The sequence below is a fragment of the Leguminivora glycinivorella genome, chromosome 7 (assembly GCF_023078275.1).
Source record: "Leguminivora glycinivorella isolate SPB_JAAS2020 chromosome 7, LegGlyc_1.1, whole genome shotgun sequence".
NCBI lineage: Eukaryota > Metazoa > Arthropoda > Insecta > Lepidoptera > Tortricidae > Leguminivora > Leguminivora glycinivorella.
Genome location: NC_062977.1, coordinates 16,588,250 through 16,606,296, shown reverse-complemented (window position 1 = coordinate 16,606,296; position 18,047 = coordinate 16,588,250).

The window sequence follows — 18,047 nt, the reverse complement described above, 5'->3', positions numbered from 1 at the left end:
TATAATTATCATCATTGGTTCCTATCCGTAACCACCTACCACTCTTAACTTTCGGATACATAAGATAAGGGACATTTGATTAACAATACAAAAGCTACTCAATATAATCAATACAAAAGGTACCTACTCAATATATCAATAGCTCCTTATTAATATAGCACTTTGCAACCTAAATGGTCGCCCACCGTGCGGTTTCAAAGGAATTTCCTCCCGCGGACGCTCCGGCTGTGGAATGAGCTCCCTGCCGATACACCATCCGATGAACTACAGTATGGAGTTCTTCAAAAAAGGAGTGTACAAGTTTCCAATGGGCCGATCCCTGCGGATATACCATCCGATGAACTACAGTATGGAGTTGTTCAAAAAAGGAGTGTACAAGTTTCCAATGGGCCGGCAACGCGCATGTGACACCCCTTGAGTTGCAGGCGTCCATAGGTTACGGTGACCGCTTTCCATCAGGCGGACCGTATACCTGTTTGTATTAAAAAAAACATCTCATAGCTTAATTATAAATCTATCAATTGTTTGCGACGAACAAAGCGTTGCATTTTAATTAAAACGTAACATTTCAGAATCTTGTTTTTCCAATAAAATAGTATTTATTTCTACTTTTTTAAATTTCCGGTTCGAACTATGGCACTTTTGTAGTGCAGAGGGTACACGAGGCATTTTCAATTAGTTCGTCTGTTAGTTCAGCTCAAAGCTACTAAAGAACTTTCTAGATAGCTCGTCTCTTGACAAACACCGAGGGGAGATTGATAATAGAAAATAGGTAAGTACTTAGGTAGGTATTCGCTAAGGGCCACCCGCTTAACTCAAGGTTAGTGGGCTGTCAACTGTCAAATTCCATATAAAATGGTGGGTTAAACTTGGGTAACCCTCCATTTTCGATGGTTCAAGTGACCCTAAGTTAAAGAGAATATAATACTCCCCAGTGCTTTAAAAATCAAATTCAGTAATAAGCACGTGTTTTTTTTTTTTCAATAGTTAATCTGTGAGTTTTTTGTTCTGTTTTATTTATTTTTGATACCTGGAAACAGTGGAAACTGTTCAGTGTTGTGTAATTGCATGACTTTGGTGCCAAAAGGTGATGAATATTCATACTATTACTGTACATGACTGTTTCAATTATAGTAGGAGATAGGGCATAGCGAATGATATTCCGCTTTGTGTGGTAGGGCACAGCACAGCGGATACCATCTCGCTCGAATCTAGAGCAGAGCCCAACTGGGGAAGTACCTCCGCCTTACAGAAGACCGCAGTCAAATAGCACTAGACCCTACTCATAATGTTGTGTTCCTGCCGGTGAGTAAGGCTGCCAGAGCTCAACGAGGGTGCGGTGTGCTGATGACGGAAGGATCTACAGAACTGCTTAATTTGTTCCGTCTATTGTCCTTTTGAGTCGTCGGCAACCCGAACCCTCCTTGGAACTTGTACACTCTTTTTTGCTGTGTACTTAACACAGCAAAAGGGAGTGTACAAGCTTCTAATGGGTTGGCAACACGCATGTGACACTCCTTGAGTTGCAGGCGTACATAGGTTACGGTGACCGCTTTCCATCAGGCGGACCGTATGCTTGTTTGCCACCGACGTAGTATAAAAAAAGGTACAAACAGGTACCACTCTATATATACATTTATTGAAATATTTTCAACACTTAATTTTCCTGACACGTGTTGTCAATGAAAGAGGCGCGAGTAAGTAAGAAAATTAAATAAAGTAAGAAAAAATATATATCGAAATAAATACCTATGATTTTTTTCTGAATAACAACACATACACAATAAGGATACTGAATATTAAACCTTGATAAAGAAAACGTTTTCATTAATTTGATTGTTATTTTAGAAGAATCAGAATGGTTTTATTTTCTTCTATTACAAATTCGTAGAAAAGATTGTCATGTTTAGCGTTATGGCTACCGCCACCGCCTTAGAAATTCCCCGAATAAATTAAAACAAAATTTGAGACGACAAAGCGGTTAACCACTTTTGTAAGTCGAAAGAAAAACAAACTGGAGAGTCAAAGTTTTCACCTTTAATTTTTACGGCGGCAAAGCGCCGAAGTATCGAAAACATCCAATACCTACTAAGTTAATATAAATTATAAGAAAACATCGTTAATATTATATTGCACTAGCTTTTGCCCGCGGCTTTGCTCGCTTCAAATTCGAAAATTGCGGAATGCGGAATGCGGAATGCGGAATGCGGAATGGATTGGAAACTTTCACCGCCTGTTTTAAGGAAGTGGGGGGTCAGAAGGAGGCGAAAAGTAACCTATATTCTCCATCCCTTCAAGTATTTCCAGATAAAAAAATCACGTCAATTCGTCGCACCGTTTTGCCGTAAAGACGGACAAACAAACGAACACACACACTCTCCCATTTATAATATTATAGTATGGATTTGAAAGTGTGTCTGTCTGAACATCTGTTAACTCATTACGCTTAATTTTGACACAAAGATGTATTGAATCCCGGGGAGAGACATAGGATATTTTTTCTACAGAATATCACCCCTTAATGGGGTAAAAAATATACTGCAGCCACAACGAAAGTTTTAGGCATCCCCTGTTAATTGATGTGAGCAATTTACACATATTGCATTATTGCCTTCATTATTTATCAGGCGCCGTGTATTCTGAGTTTAAGCAGATGATGAAGTCGTGGGTAAAGACTAAGTAAGCTATATTTTATCGCTGACTATTGGCGCACGTGTCAAAGCAAAACTGTGTAAATATTTCCACATAATATTATAAATGCTAATATTGTTATTCAAAGCATAATCTGCTGCGCAGCGGTTGTTTGCCAATATCGAGGGATGAGACGTGTGTGAGACAAAGTGCCGTTGGAATTCAAATAAGAAACAAAGCATTGACGTTTGGGTATTTTGCGTTTCGAATTGTTGAAGGACATTCTACACATAAAGACGTATTTATTGAAACTTTAAGGTCGTACATACATACACATATCTCTCTTAGTGGATATACGAATACATCTCACCTGTAAGTTTGTCACTTTTTTTATATCCTTCATGGTTGTGATTACCAGTACGAGTTACTTCATAATATAATCGTTCATACTACGAAGCTTTTAAATTTGCCGCTTTGAAGTGTTTCATGCCACCCCACCTGGGAACAGCTAAGATTGATTACTTCACGGAGGATCTTTGTTAAAATGAGTCTTTGCTAAGTTTCTTTAAAAAGCCTCTAAGGATTAAAATAAAATACAAAAAAATATTCAGTATGAACGTAAAAATAATAAGAAACCTGCTTTCAAGTATCTACTTACTTCCTGGAAAATGGATTGGTTAATGGTGGAAACACCTGCTGCCGTAGCCGAATGGCATTTCTGTGACGCAAAACGAAAACGAAACGCCGCGAAAGTTAGTCTGGCTCTGTCGCGCAAATACGCGAGAGCGATAGAGATAGATATCTACGAGCGTTTCGTTTCGTGAGCGTTTGTGCCATTCGGCTACGTACTCCTTAAATACAGGGTCCAGTTTTTTAAACAAATGCCCTACCCTGAAAATGTATTAACCGCTAACGTGGGTCGTAGCCACACAAACAAAGGAACCTTTGTGGCACAATTAAAACTGAGACAATTGTACTTGTCAGAAATATATGTAGGTAGGTAAGTACCTATTTAATCAAAGAAATGGATCTCTTTTCTCATCTTTTACATCAAAGCGCGTGCCATGTCCTGATGTCGCGAACAATATATTATAACAATATAATATATATTTAACATATCGATACCTTTGGGTTCAATTGGCATAAAGGACAAAATGCAGGTTTTCAGGAGAAGCAAAAAACAACTTTTTTTTAGAAAAATGTTTATATCTTTTTTGTTTTTTGACCTATATTTGTGACGTATATAGAAAAATATGTAGATTTTTAGTATCCTTAACCTAGTGTAGCAACCGTAGTGATAATCTAAACGGTTTAGAAGTTAGATGGTTGTAAAGGACACGTCAAAATGCTATGAACGTCCTTTACACCCACGATTTTTTTGAACAATTAGAGTTGATAGGGTCGTAAATGACGGTCTTAGATGATTTTTATACAAATTCGGGGCGTAAATGTAACCGGAATGGTACAAATGGCAACTGTTTTTAGCTTAGTTTACAATTGAGAAACTTGAAAAATGTATCAAAACGTAGTTAATATGGCATAGAATAGCCAGAACAGTGTTACAGTGTATATTTATCTAAATATTTAGCAAAGACAGAGAACAAGACTATTTTATATCCAGTTTTGCAATAAAGAAACAACATTTGCTTAAAAACTATCTAATATTTTGGAAAGTTATTATTTTAGTACTCGCCGCTGTCTCAATAAGTTACGCATTCAGTATTTAATTCTAGCAGGGAAACGCTTTCATAGTGTAAGTAAATTTAAAAACACTTATGGTAATCACGTAAACTTTAATCAGCAACTGTGAACAGTAGACTATATTAATACGACAGTAATTTTAAGTCTAAAGTAGAAAGAAGTTCTAAGAATAACTAAAGAGTTAATTATTTATTTATTTATTTAATCTTTATTGCACAAAGAAAATACAATTGTACACAAGGCGGACTTAATGCTATAAGGCATTCTCTACCAGTCAACCTTCGGGCAAAACAGAGAAATTGTAGGCGGTGCAACATTAAATTATATTAAGAACAAAATAGTTAAGTTATTTGCACAATATTATTAAGCTAACCTATATGTAATATATAAAAGAATAAACATACTTACACACAGACAATAATATACATACTATACAATATATTTAAATACATAAAAAAAAAATACATACATACATATGACATCAGATGAAACTTACAAAAATGAAATACTAAGGATTTGTCATTCTACCAGCAAAGTACTTAATCAGGGATTTTTTAAATGCAAATCTATTCGGACATTGTCTAAGTTTGACTGGGAGACTATTCCAAAGACGAGACACCTGAACGGAGAAAGAATTGGACATAAAACCTGTTCGGTGAGATGGTATTGACAAGGAAAGGTTGCCAGAAGAGCGCAGTTGGCGAATCCGAGAAACACCGTAGTAGTTGAAGAAGGATTTAAGATATTCTGGAGATTGAGGATCGTTAATGATAGAAAAGAGCGTGCAGAGCATGCGAATGTTGCGACGTACACGTATAGGGAACCAGCCAAGTTTAACACGGAAAGATGATACATGGTCGTATTTACGAAGACAGAAAATGAAACGAATGCAGTTGTTAAGTAAACGATCTAACTTGTTCAAGAGCTCTACATTTAAGTCGGGATAACACACATCGCCGTAGTCAATTATGGGTAGAATCAATGTCTGCACTAACAGTATTTTTGTTTTGATGGGTAAGAAGTGCTTAAGTCTATTAAGGTCATGTAGTGATCCAGTAACTTTACGGCATATTTCAGCTACCTGTGTTTTCCAACTCAAGGTACTGTCCAGATATACGCCCAAGTCTTTTACGCTCCGGCTGTATGGTATGGGAGTACCGTTAAAATAAACGGGGCGTGTAACTTCTATTTTCGAGAGCTGGCGCTCGCTACCTATTATTATGGCCTGACACTTGGATGAATTGACAAACAAATCGAACTTCTCAGACCATCGCTGGATGTGCAAAAGATCGAGGTTTAATTTGTCAATAGTAGCAGGTAGATCAGTAATGCTACAGTGGTCATAGAGTTGCAGGTCGTCAGCGTAGAGATGGTGCGAGCAGCGAAAGTCCGGAGTAATGAAATTGATGAAGATGGAGAAGAGCAGTGGTGAGAGGATACCTCCTTGAGGCACTCCCGTGGCCAGGTCACACCATTCCGACAGAGTGCGATCCACCCGTACCGCTTGCTGACGCCCGCAGAGATAGGTCGAAAACCACTTAAGGGCACTAGACGTCACGTTGAGATGTTCAAGAAGGGCAAGGAGAATCTGGTGATCGACGGTGTTAAAAGCGTTAGAAAAATCTACTAGGATAAGTACAGTGACCATTTGGTTCTCCATGCCACGCCTGATGTCCTCGGTCACCTTGAGCAACGCAGTACAGGTGCTATGGCCCCGCCGAAAACCTGACTGAAAGGGGCTGAGCAGATCGTGTGTAAAAATGAAATTTGACAACTGCTTGTGAGCAACGGCTTCAGCAATCTTCGACAGAAATGGGAGTATGGAAATTGGCCGGAAATGGCTAACTAAAGATGGGCTATTTATTTTTGGAAGAGGTATGACGAACGCTCTGCGCCAGATGGATGGAAATTCTCCACTAGAAAGCGATGAGTTGATGATATCAGTCAGCATAGGAAGCACACAGTCAAGAACAGATACTATCATATGCCGACTGATATCATCACAACCAACTGCCTTAGACTGAATCGACTTGATGATAGCCCTGACCTCCGATTGGCTAGTAAGTGAAAAGGAGAAAGGGACAGTGCCAACTGAAGGTAGAGCCAAAACTTCGAAGAGAGTGTTAATTTTGACATTGTCATCAACGGAGAGGGCAGACGAGAAATGCCTGTTAAGGTCCGAAAGTGGGAAAGAAGTACTATCAAGGTGACTAACAGGTTTTCCCAGACCGAGAGACTTTAGAAACTTCCAGGTGTCAGCCATGGAAGATGAAGTTACATTTTTATGGATAAACTGCCGCTTTGCTGACCGCACCAGTTGGTTACACCTATTTCGGGCAGTTTTATAAAGTGTCCAGTTTCCGTCAGTCCGGTTACGCTTAAAATTTTTAAAAGCACGGTCTCTTTTTCGCATGGCCATGCGCACACCTTCAGTTATCCACGGCGCCGGAGGCCGCTTGACTCGAACCCTGTGCAAAGGCGCATGCTTGTTAAAAATATCTAGTATTGCAGCATTAAAAAGAGATACTTTCGTTTCAGTACTAGTAGTATTGAACACTGGGGACCAATCGATTGCCGCGGCGTCGCGGAGCAACGCATCGGAGTCGACTTTAGCGAAATTACGCAAGTATATAACGGCAGGTTTACACTTTCCCGGTTTGATATTATAAGATGCAAATACTAAGTCATGGTGAGAGAAACCGGGCGCAAGAAGCTGACCGTGCTTTATAACATTATTAGGAGCAGAAGTAAGAATGACGTCCAGCCAGGTATCGGAGGAAGCAGTATGGTGAGTTGGACTTAGGGGCAAAATAGAGAAATTGACAGACTTAATTAAGAATTGCAGTTTACGACTTTTTGGAGTGTCTTTGCAGAGATCTGTGTTAAGATCACCCATAATGACATGATGCGTGTAATCGGAGCTCAATGATTCTAAAACTCTTTCTAGATCAGAAAAGTAATCGATAGTAGGGGGGCAATAGACTACACCCAGTACGGCCTTGACTCCTTTGACATTCACCTCAAGAAGTATCCATTCCGCAGAACCAGAGTATAGAGAAGGAGACAAGCTCAGAATTTTGTACGGAATGCTACTTCTGAGGTAAATGGCTACACCGCCGCCGCCCTTACCCGTGCGATCGTTTCTAATTAGAACAAAGCCGGGCAAAGCATAGGAAGTAGAGTTAAGGGTGGGCTTCAGCCAGCTCTCCGATACAAGTACAGCGTGAATGAAGTCAGTCTGAAAGGTATCTAAGAGGTCTGTGAAGTGAGAGGGAATGCTTTGGGCATTGATATGGCACACGTTAAAGTATTTGGAGTTGAGAAATTCACGTGACAGCAAAGTGCCCAAATTATAAGAAGTGTCGAGAGAGTTAAGTGAAACAAAAGACGAGCTATCATTGCTGGCAGAATAAAAAGTTTCATCATCATCAGACATAAATATAATAATAACAAGGACCATTTAATACTAGACTGATATAGCCCATACAAAAAAGCGTACCCCTGAAAAAAGCTTAGTTTTTGCTTTAAAACTAGATGGCGTTGTTTCGTAACCCGGGAGTGGAAAAAAACATATTTTCACACATATTTTTACTTGTTTTTATATTATACTATGAATAACTATCAAAAAACTTTATTTTAATATCAAAATATTGGCTCAAAACACAATTTTTACAAATTATATTTTTTGGTCGGCCTCGACGTAGTTGTGATCGCTTCGCTGGCTAAGTTTGTTCGCATGTTGTCTAATTATTGCCAAATAAAATGACTAGATGACGTTGGTGGACTAGGAAAATGTCACATCCGTTTCGTTGTTCATTAATATAATATACTTAGTGATAATAAACCTATATGTTGAGCTCAAATACGTTCAACAAAACGCAATCATTGTGCCAACAGATGTGACATCTGACATCCATGTCACATCACAAATGTCATTGTATGATTTATTGAATATTCATAATATATGGATAATATTTTAGAATCGCAGCAGCAATGCGAGTAGAGATACATAATTAATAACTGTATAAATTAATAATTGTATGACCATTGACCAATGACCTCATACATAAAATTACCAGTTTAGGTGACAGAAGGCGAATCCAATTTGTAAACATTAAATGTGCTAAGGAAAAGAATCTTTCCGATTTTCAACGGGACACGGCTGAAGGGGCGAGCTGGTTTCGACTGCGCCCATGCATCTCAATTGTCCAGAAAGTTCATTCGAAGATCATTTTGCTTATAATAATCTGAGTAATCACAGTGAATGGTTTGACAGTATTTCAGCTAACATGTAGAGAGACTTGCTAGCTTAGTCGGTCACGGTCAGGCTTCGTCTTGGACACAACGCGGATAGTTAGGCCGCCAGGTGTGGCACTTTGGATTACGTTTTTATAATAAATTAATGATAGTTTGTATTGTTTTGGTAATATATTTTCTACTCGTATACTACTCGTTTGGTACTCGTATAAACCTAAACTGAGATAATAAATGAATAAAAGGAAATAATTAGTGAAACTCTGACATAAGTAATAATTAATGAGACTAAATGCGTTTTCACATTATCCGATCCGATATCGGATGTAGGACTGATACCCCATACATTACAGGCGCTATCTTGGATTTTTTCCATTTAAATCCTTCCGACATCCGATATCGGATCGGATAATGTGAAAACGGACTAAGACAATAGATACCTTGTTAGTGTTATATACCTATGCCTATGTATATCCCACCAAAAACATTCTGTAAAAAATAGCCGTCTCGATGGAGCTGCTTGTTTATCTCTAAAAAGTAATGAAATCTACATAGAGTTCCTTACTGCGATTTCTTTATTATTATAGTTAACTAGCCTTTGCCCGCGGCTTCGCTCGCGTTAAATTCGAAAATCTCTCCACAAACTTCCATCCTCCATTCTAAGGAAGTGGGGGGATATAAAAAGAGACAAAAAGTAGCCTATGTCACTTTCCATCCCTTCAACTATCTCCACTTAAAAAATCACGTCAATACGTCGCTCCGTTTTGCCGTGAAAGATGGACAAACAAACAGACACACACACTTTCCCATTTATAATATTAGTATGGATGTTGTGTGACTTGGCCGTTGAAGTGTAGCGGTGCTGGCGACAGATTGGTGCAATGGTGTCATGGAGCACCTGGTTATAAACTTCTTTATACCCTTGTGTATAAAGAAGTTTATAAGTTTCATATTCGATGGTCCGAGCTAAGGTTCGTAAAGCCATGAAGCCGAGCTGATAATTATTGACGCTAAACGCCGATCGAAACGCAGTCTGAAATGGGTGATAGACGTACGATACGAGCAAGTATGCGTACTTATGGCTCGACGACCTTTTTCGATTTTGTGTCACCCTAAGTACGCGTAAAAACCGCCGCGCATAGTAGTCGACCATCCAACGCGTACTTGCTCGTACGCCTATCATTCACTTGACGTCGCGCCAACACTTATGGAAAAAGCGGGTTTTCGACAACTACCAATAAGATTTTAGACATTAAAAAATCTTCAATAATACTCAACTGTTTCGGTCGCACTCGTTCAAATATAGGATAGGATTGGTGTGAGCGAGACGGTCAGGAGATTGATTGTCAACATGATATCTATCATAAACACCGTTCGAAATGGCCTCATTAAAATCTAAATTTTAAATATATTGAAAGTAATATTACTAATCATTGACGTCACGCTCAAAATGAAAGAGATAGAAAATTTGACAGTATGGTACTCTTTTGCATGATTTTCATAATTCAAAATAAGAACGATGGCTTGCGTTGTAAACAGGCTGTAAACAGGGACTGAAACATGACACGGGCCCCTATAATTATAGCGTCATCTATATACTTTTCACTGTATCACTTGTAATGCCGTTGAACAACCGCGTGCGTATTTAAAAAAAAAACGACATTTGTATTCAAATGACACTCTTAGTGACATCTAGTGACATAGATTTACGGCTGCCAACGAGGTACGGTATTTAGTATGGACTCTGCTGGTCCTTTATAATCGTCCTTGATAATAATATACGAATATATACTTAATATAAAATGTATAAACTAAAATTCAAAAGTAAAACTACGCCTAACTCTGCTAATCCTGCCGGTTGCTTAGTATGAGAAAAAAAAAACATTTTAGAATAATGAAGTAAAATTACACACAGAAGCCATGAAAGGAACTAAGAATTACATTTAGTAACACACAGGCGGTAATAACAGTGACTTAAACACAGTCAATCTGACAGTGACAGACGTCAGATCAAGTAAACTCGTATACCTGTATTAAGCTTCTGTACCGTTATTTGAAGCCTATTTAATATATTGAGAGACAGCGATACTGTTTGTAGATGCGTAGCGGTTCACAGCAGGTACCTACAGCTGAACACCTGTAAACAACTTGCAACTCCAGTTTTACGATTCAGGTTTCCCCTTCCCCCAGGCGACCCGTGCCGTAGGGACGGCAACGATGTTTCATCATTGGCGTTCTGTTTGTCGGAACGTTCGGTTCACTACAAAAAATTCTTAGAATTCTTTAATTCTTGGAATTTTTTGTAAGTTTAATCAAAAATATCGTTTTAGAAAACGGTTTTACCGTTCGTTTACTATTATAAATTAAATGTTTTAGAAGCTGAGCACCTGGTCGATTCACTTTGAGCGCAGCGTGTCGCGTAAGTAAGCGATTTTTTATTTCTTTTTCAGTTATTTTTTTTTTCAGTGAATCGATTCGTCTTAAGCACGGAACAGGTCAAGAAAGTAAAAATTGAAAAATGATCTCATTGTCCTCTTTGAGACTAAAACAGTCCTTATTAAAGTCGTAATTGACGCGATCAGTGTTTGTTTTGCCTTGCGGCCGAAGATGAGCCTGTGCTGTGACCTGATAATTTCCGTGCGTGCCCATTGTGGTAGGTACTGTGCTGCGGGATAAAATTCCTTTACAATCTCTTTAAATAGATCGATATTCTGTAACGGAATTCAGAAATAGATCAAAAGTCGAAAGGTAAAGCCTATAGCTGCCGGACTTGGCAAGGGCGTCAATAAATATGTATTGATTCTAAGTGTCATGTTGGCTTTTATATCCGATCCCTGTGTGCCTTAAAATCGACTTTCCGCTCTAAAGAAAGGTAACTAACAAACCTATATCATTAGCGTCTTTGTGGAACAAAATGTTCCGTAAATAAATATGGGCAATTTTAAATGCACAGTACGGTATCGTCAGGGATACCTCTGAAAAATGTAGTTTGGTAATGTTCTTATGCCTTAATCAAATCTAAGCCGCTTGCCAGTGGAAGTAAAGGATTAGCATACGAGAGAGTCACTCTTTAATTCTTAACTATAATAATAGCGTTTAATAACGCAAGGCGAGCGTATTTGATTAATTTGATTACTTGGCTGCTGCTTAAGCAGAGTAAAAGGATGCATCATTGCACTAGCTTACTAAAAACTTCTTACCTGCGCAAGGTGTGAAGAAATTTACAACCAGTATGTTTTTATTTTGTGTATAGGACTATACACAAAATAAAAACATATATAAGGATATAAAAGGCTGGTATAATAATTATTATTCTGTGGAAGCAGGCATGAGTGGAAAAATTATCAAGTGTTAAGACGGTGTAAAAGCACTAGTCTGACCCAGTAGGCAGTGACCCTGTCTGCAGAGCCTATTGTTCTGGGTTCGAATCCCAGTATGGGAATATATTTGTGTGATGCACACAAATAGCGGGACGTAGTTGAACGAAAGAGAGCCATCCTCTGAAAATAGCCTTTTATTTGAATGGCTTTTCCCTTTTTACGTTGAGATTATATTCAAATATGTTTGTGAATTGGATCTTTTTCCTTTTACTACGTCCATTTTTTCCCGAGTTACGGTTGTATTATTATGTATTTAAGTATACATATGCCTATAATAAGAGTATTATGTCGCCTTGCTACCATAGTACAAGCCTTCCTCAGTTTTTGGAAAAATAGATTCCCCAATGGCTATTTATTTTGGTACCGATAATAAATTTCCCGCTTATTAAGGCTTATGAGTATTACTATTTATCTAGATAATAAACCGGCCGTCTGCGCAAGACGTGCATCTTCCAATTTTCATATTTCCCGCCTGCGCAAGGCGTGTGAAAAATATGATTGTTAAGACAGCTGAAAATTTTGCAGTCTGCGCAAGGCTTGCAATTTTCATGACTCAATTTTCTGCCTGCGCAAGGCGATTAAATATTTTATTTAGCCTGCTGAAAACCTGCCGCCTTCGCAAGGCGCGTGTTAACATATCCTGCGTCACAAGCAGATCAAGCAGATGTGGTATAATAGGTATAATACAATTAGCATGGTTCTAAAGCGGTTTTTGTCGGCCTACGCAAGGCGTTTTTGAAACTTACGTGTGATGGAGGAAACAACACAAGATGATAACGCCTCCTAAGCTTAGTACCAAGCCCTTAGTTTGTTAATTACCAAGTCATTTTGACAGTGGTTATATATTTCTACTGCGGAATCACTTCCCAGTAAACATTAAATAGTCTCGAGAAGACTTGTCAAAGCGGACCCCAGGCCTTCACAGGCCGCGGCCAATGCCGGGATAACGCAAGGAGGATGATGATGAGTCTGGTGAAGACTAAAAAGATTATCACAGTTATTGCTGGTGACTTGATAAACGTGGTTTCCTTTTTAGTGGGAACTTTTTCCACTATATAGTTATCTACTACATATTTTATCCTTGTCGTTAACGACGTTTGAAACACCTAGCTCACGCTGACGCGGAGTGGGTTGACACGATAATATTCAAAATTAACCACGGTTTTATCAGCCTACTGATTTAGGTTTTAAAGTGGGATTTGAGGTCATTTAATCATTTAAGTAAACCTGTTGATAGTGTTGATGCATATCAAGGCCGCAGTATTCTTTGGTTCAGGATATTAACCGTTTCCCAAACATCTTAAATGGGTTATTCATCTATTATTTTAATCAAATAGTTATCTAGCCCGCTGGCCGCTCCGGCGCCACATGAGGCCAATAATCTAAAGATCAGATTGCTTTGGACTGTTTTAGGTCATTCATTTGTTCAGTTAAGCCCACGTGGGTTGAACACATTTTAAGGAATTGGCTATGTGGATGAAATAGCAAAAATTTTTGCATAGTTTTTCGCTATGTAATAATGCAGTTGTGATATGTTATTACATATTTTGAGGCTCCAGGAACGACCTGAAGCAATGTTACAAAGAAGAAGAACCATTACATTAAAATGTGTTCACATCCTCATAAAGTAGCACGGGGTGACTCGTCTACTCATTATTTAGTCTGAATGAAACAATACGTATTTAAATTATGAGTTTTAGGTTAAGATTACCGCCATAACACGTTTTTAAAAATAAAAGAGGGGAAAAGGACACCTATGTAAGAAGTGATAAAATGTATGGGGTAATAAACCCACCTACAAACTTAAAACGCTGTCATATTACAGCTTTTCATCAGCATTTTAAATAAAGTAACCTCTATGGTTAATAAATATATCACATTCATTGGGTATTCGGAAAACTATTTCTCATACCTAATCATTGTTTTTGGTAACAATATTTTGCAGGATAAGTACTTGATGTGGTTTCAAAATGATTTTAATACTCATATAAAGATGGACCGTCAAAACAATTTTTAAAGCTATGCCGAATAAGCCCATGACCCATGACCCATGGGGTTTGATGAGTATCTCAAAATTTTGTTTGGAGCTCAGATCTCGGAACTACAGATCTAGGTACCTTAACCTCAATATCATATTCTTCATTACAAAACCAGAAGGCTATGTCATGCCATATAATGGAATGATTATATATCTTTATGCTTCCAACGAAAATCACGGGTCTTACCCGCATACATACGTATCCTTAAGGAGAAAAATATTTGATTGTAACATCTTGCGCTTCCATAAGCTGGTTACCCAAAACAAAAAGGCATTTATATACGAAGAAAATTCTATCATCAGCATTGGCTACTACATGTGTACAAATTACAAATAAAACGCTTCGCACACGCGCGTCTAGCCGCCTAGGCGTTGTTAGCCTATGGCAAATCCTTGGCTTAACAGAAAGTACATACATATTGGGTAAATAGCTAACAAAAAATATTAGGAAACTGGGAGAGAACTCTCCAGACAAAAAGTCTAAGGTTAAGTTGTAGCCTGTTAACCAAGGCAATTAAAAGTTGAACTGTTGTAGTACAAATACTACCAATTGCACAGGAGGTACTTTGTTTAGGACTGTATTCATACTTGGATTCATTGACCTTAATACGTATACTCATAATGTATAACGAATGACTAAGTTATACTTATACAAAGCCTCAATAGTCTTGTTACTTGATATACTTTACACTTCCTTTCTGGATGATAGATTCGTTTACCAAAAGAGTATCTTATGCTTAGGAGATTTCAATGATGAAAAATTCACAAGTGTGCTTATCCTCACTATATGATAATAAGACTTTTTAGAATGATTAGATTATTTTTTTTAGCACTTACCAAACGTGCCCAGATTATTATTTCCGTTAATAAAATTGGAACCACGTTACACATGGGTTCAGTATGGGTTATACTCAAGAGGCCAAGAATATTTCCGGCATACTAGAATGCTCGGGAAAATTACTAAAATTAGACTTCATAAAACGAATTAAGTACATCACGAAAGAACCATGATTGTTGGAACATTAGTCATACCATTGGTATTAAGGTTTTCAATAGCTGCGCACATTAGTGTTATACACTTTTAAAGTTGTAGCCGATTGAGCGAAATTTTTCTTCGCTACCAAATTTTGCCATGTCATAGCCATAAGGCAGTAATTATAATATTCACTGTCTATTATGTAATGCTGTAATTGCCAGAAATAAATAGTGACTATTTGGATAAGGCATTAATGAATGGATCAGTTCCTTAACTGTTTTCTATCTTAATCAATATATTAATATAATGTACCTATGTCATGTCGATTATTCTATGATACTGAAAAGAGATAAACGAGTTGCGAGGAATTTGACACACAATCCAAAACTTAAGTTTTTCGCTTTTACTTACCCTAAAAGAAATGATACTGCAATAACCCTACTTACTGGCAATTGCAGAGTCGGGGTCAAAACATTAAAAACATACTAAGATTGGATATAATAATGAAATAAACGTAAACATAAGTCATGACCTGACCTTGTTAGGGGGATGAAATAAAAAAGTAACAGGTTTTTTCATAATTTATTTTAATATCATTATGGGTCCGTAATCCGTATACATAATAGGTATATAGATAAAATTTAAAAATGTTTCAAACATTCCTTACCGACTAATAATAAGTTACAATAGAAAAATAGGTCACTGTGCACTTATCAATTCAGTCACTGCAGCTGCTGTCAGCTGCAATTCACATTCCTCCATATAGGTACACAAGGTATCTGATGTGTGAAGTGCACTTGAAGTTGTTATTTCCATTGGCGATTCAATTAATCACATTGGCGTTTCTTGACCACCAGGCGAATACAGACACGTCTCAATATATTAAATAGGCTTCAAATAACGGTACAGAAGCTTAATAGCAGCGTTTTACCTTACAATAAAACGCATATTAAACGAAATACCTTATTTGAAGCCTATATTTTTAACTACGCCTGTGGCTACAACACTCAGTTGCAATAAACCAAGGCACATTTATTTTCCCATTTGAGGGTATTTTTTGTTCGCTGCTAGTAAACAACATTTTTAGACTATTCAGTTTCGAAGATACGTCTTTATTTCATTTCACATTTGAATTTATAAATGATGCAACCGTTTGGTAAGTGGTATATTGCAACTTCGGTTAAATTAATATTTTGAGAACCAATGATGAAACATCGTTGCCGTCCCTACGGCACGGGTCGCCTGGGGGAAGGGGAAACCTGAATCGTAAAACTGGAGTTGCAAGTTGTTTACAGGTGTTCAGCTGTAGGTACCTGCTGTGAACCGCTACGCATCTACAAACAGTATCGCTGTCTCTCAATATATTAAATAGGCTTCAAATAAGGTATTTCGCTTAATATGCGTTTTATTGTAAGGTAAAACGCTGCTATAAAATAATAAAAGAAGTGCAAAACCAGAAATTGTTTTTAAATATTACACTTAAAACGGTATGAACAAAAATTTTAAGTTACCTGCAAAACTGAAAAAGTGAATTTATACATTGTAAACAACGACGGCTGCATAAGATAAACTACATGAGACTTGCCGTATATAACTAACTAAACATTGCGCTAAATCTCGATTGTGTCGTAAAACAACACTACTGGCCTAGGCTATCGGCTTTTCACGACGAGACCGGCCAGCGTTACTGCCGTTGCCGGAGTCAGCGGCGACGGGTTTACTCTGCTCCTCGGCTGCCTCAGCATCGGGGGTCGATGTAATTTGTGGTTGCCGTACGATGTGATGTTCTCTGAGACGCTGAATATCTTCGTCCGACTCGATGCGTTCACGCACCCCCGTGGACAACCTAACAAAAATATTCCCTTCGAGCGACCAGCAGCACTTCATGCCGAAAGCTCTTCGTGCTTGACTAAACAGCTCTTGCCGATGTGGAGTAAGGAACTCGGATAAGGCAAAAGAAGTTCCTTTGAGAGCCGTCTTTTTCTGCCAAATAAGGGATTTCAGACTCAGGTCTTCAAAGCGCACAAGAATTGGTCTTGCTCGGCCATCAGACAGCTTGCCCAGCCTGTGGCAGGCCCTAAGAGAAGCGGCTGTGACATCGGGGATCTTCAGTTGGTCTGTGATAATACTGGTGATAGAAGTAGATGTGTTTTCACTGGAGTCCTCCGGCACGCCTTTGAAAAGTAAATACTTTCTTCTGTGCCTCATTTCCAATATGTCTTGAGAACGACTGAGAGAATTTATTTGGCTGCCCAGAAGTTTCAATATGCCCAGTGTGTATTCTTTAAAGTTGGAAAATTCTTCACTCAAGGTACTCACGGTTGCTCTGGCCGCTGGTGACTTAAGTTTGGCCTCGAACTTTGACATCATCTTACTACCTACTATGTTGATTCATATTTTTGATAATTTTAAAACAGAAGATTGTTATTTAGTCTAAAACCTGTTAAATAAGAATAATCTTAATTATGAGTTCAATCCTAGAAATATTATAGTCAATGCTTTAAGTACCTGGGTACATAGCCAAGTCACCAAACGCTAATGCTCATTCGCTAGCGAAACGCACCTGTTATTGTCGCACTAAATGTTAGTATAGTCTACTGTTAAAGTTTACTGCCGGCGTAACTGAATGGCAATCGTCGACGCCAGACGCCGACAAAAATGCAGTCTAGTGCAATACGCAAGAGCGATAAAGATATATAGCTACGAAATAGATATTATCGTGAGCGTTTGTGCATTTGGGTACGTACCCTGATTACCATAGTGTTTTTTTTATTACCTACAGTAGCAGTCGCCGCAGTATAATAATACTACGAAAGCGTTTCCCTGCTAGAATTGGCTGAATGCGTAACCTACTGACTATTCAGATAGCGGCGAATACTAAAAAAATAACTTTGAATTTGTTGCCAAAGTATTAGATAGTTTTAAGCAAATATTGTTTCTTTATTACAAAACTGGATATAAAATAGTCTTGTTCTTTTTTGTTGCTAAGATAGCTTAGATAAATAATAGGTACACTGCATTAAACTAATGTAGCTTTTCTATGCCATATTAAGAGGCCTTATTCCTA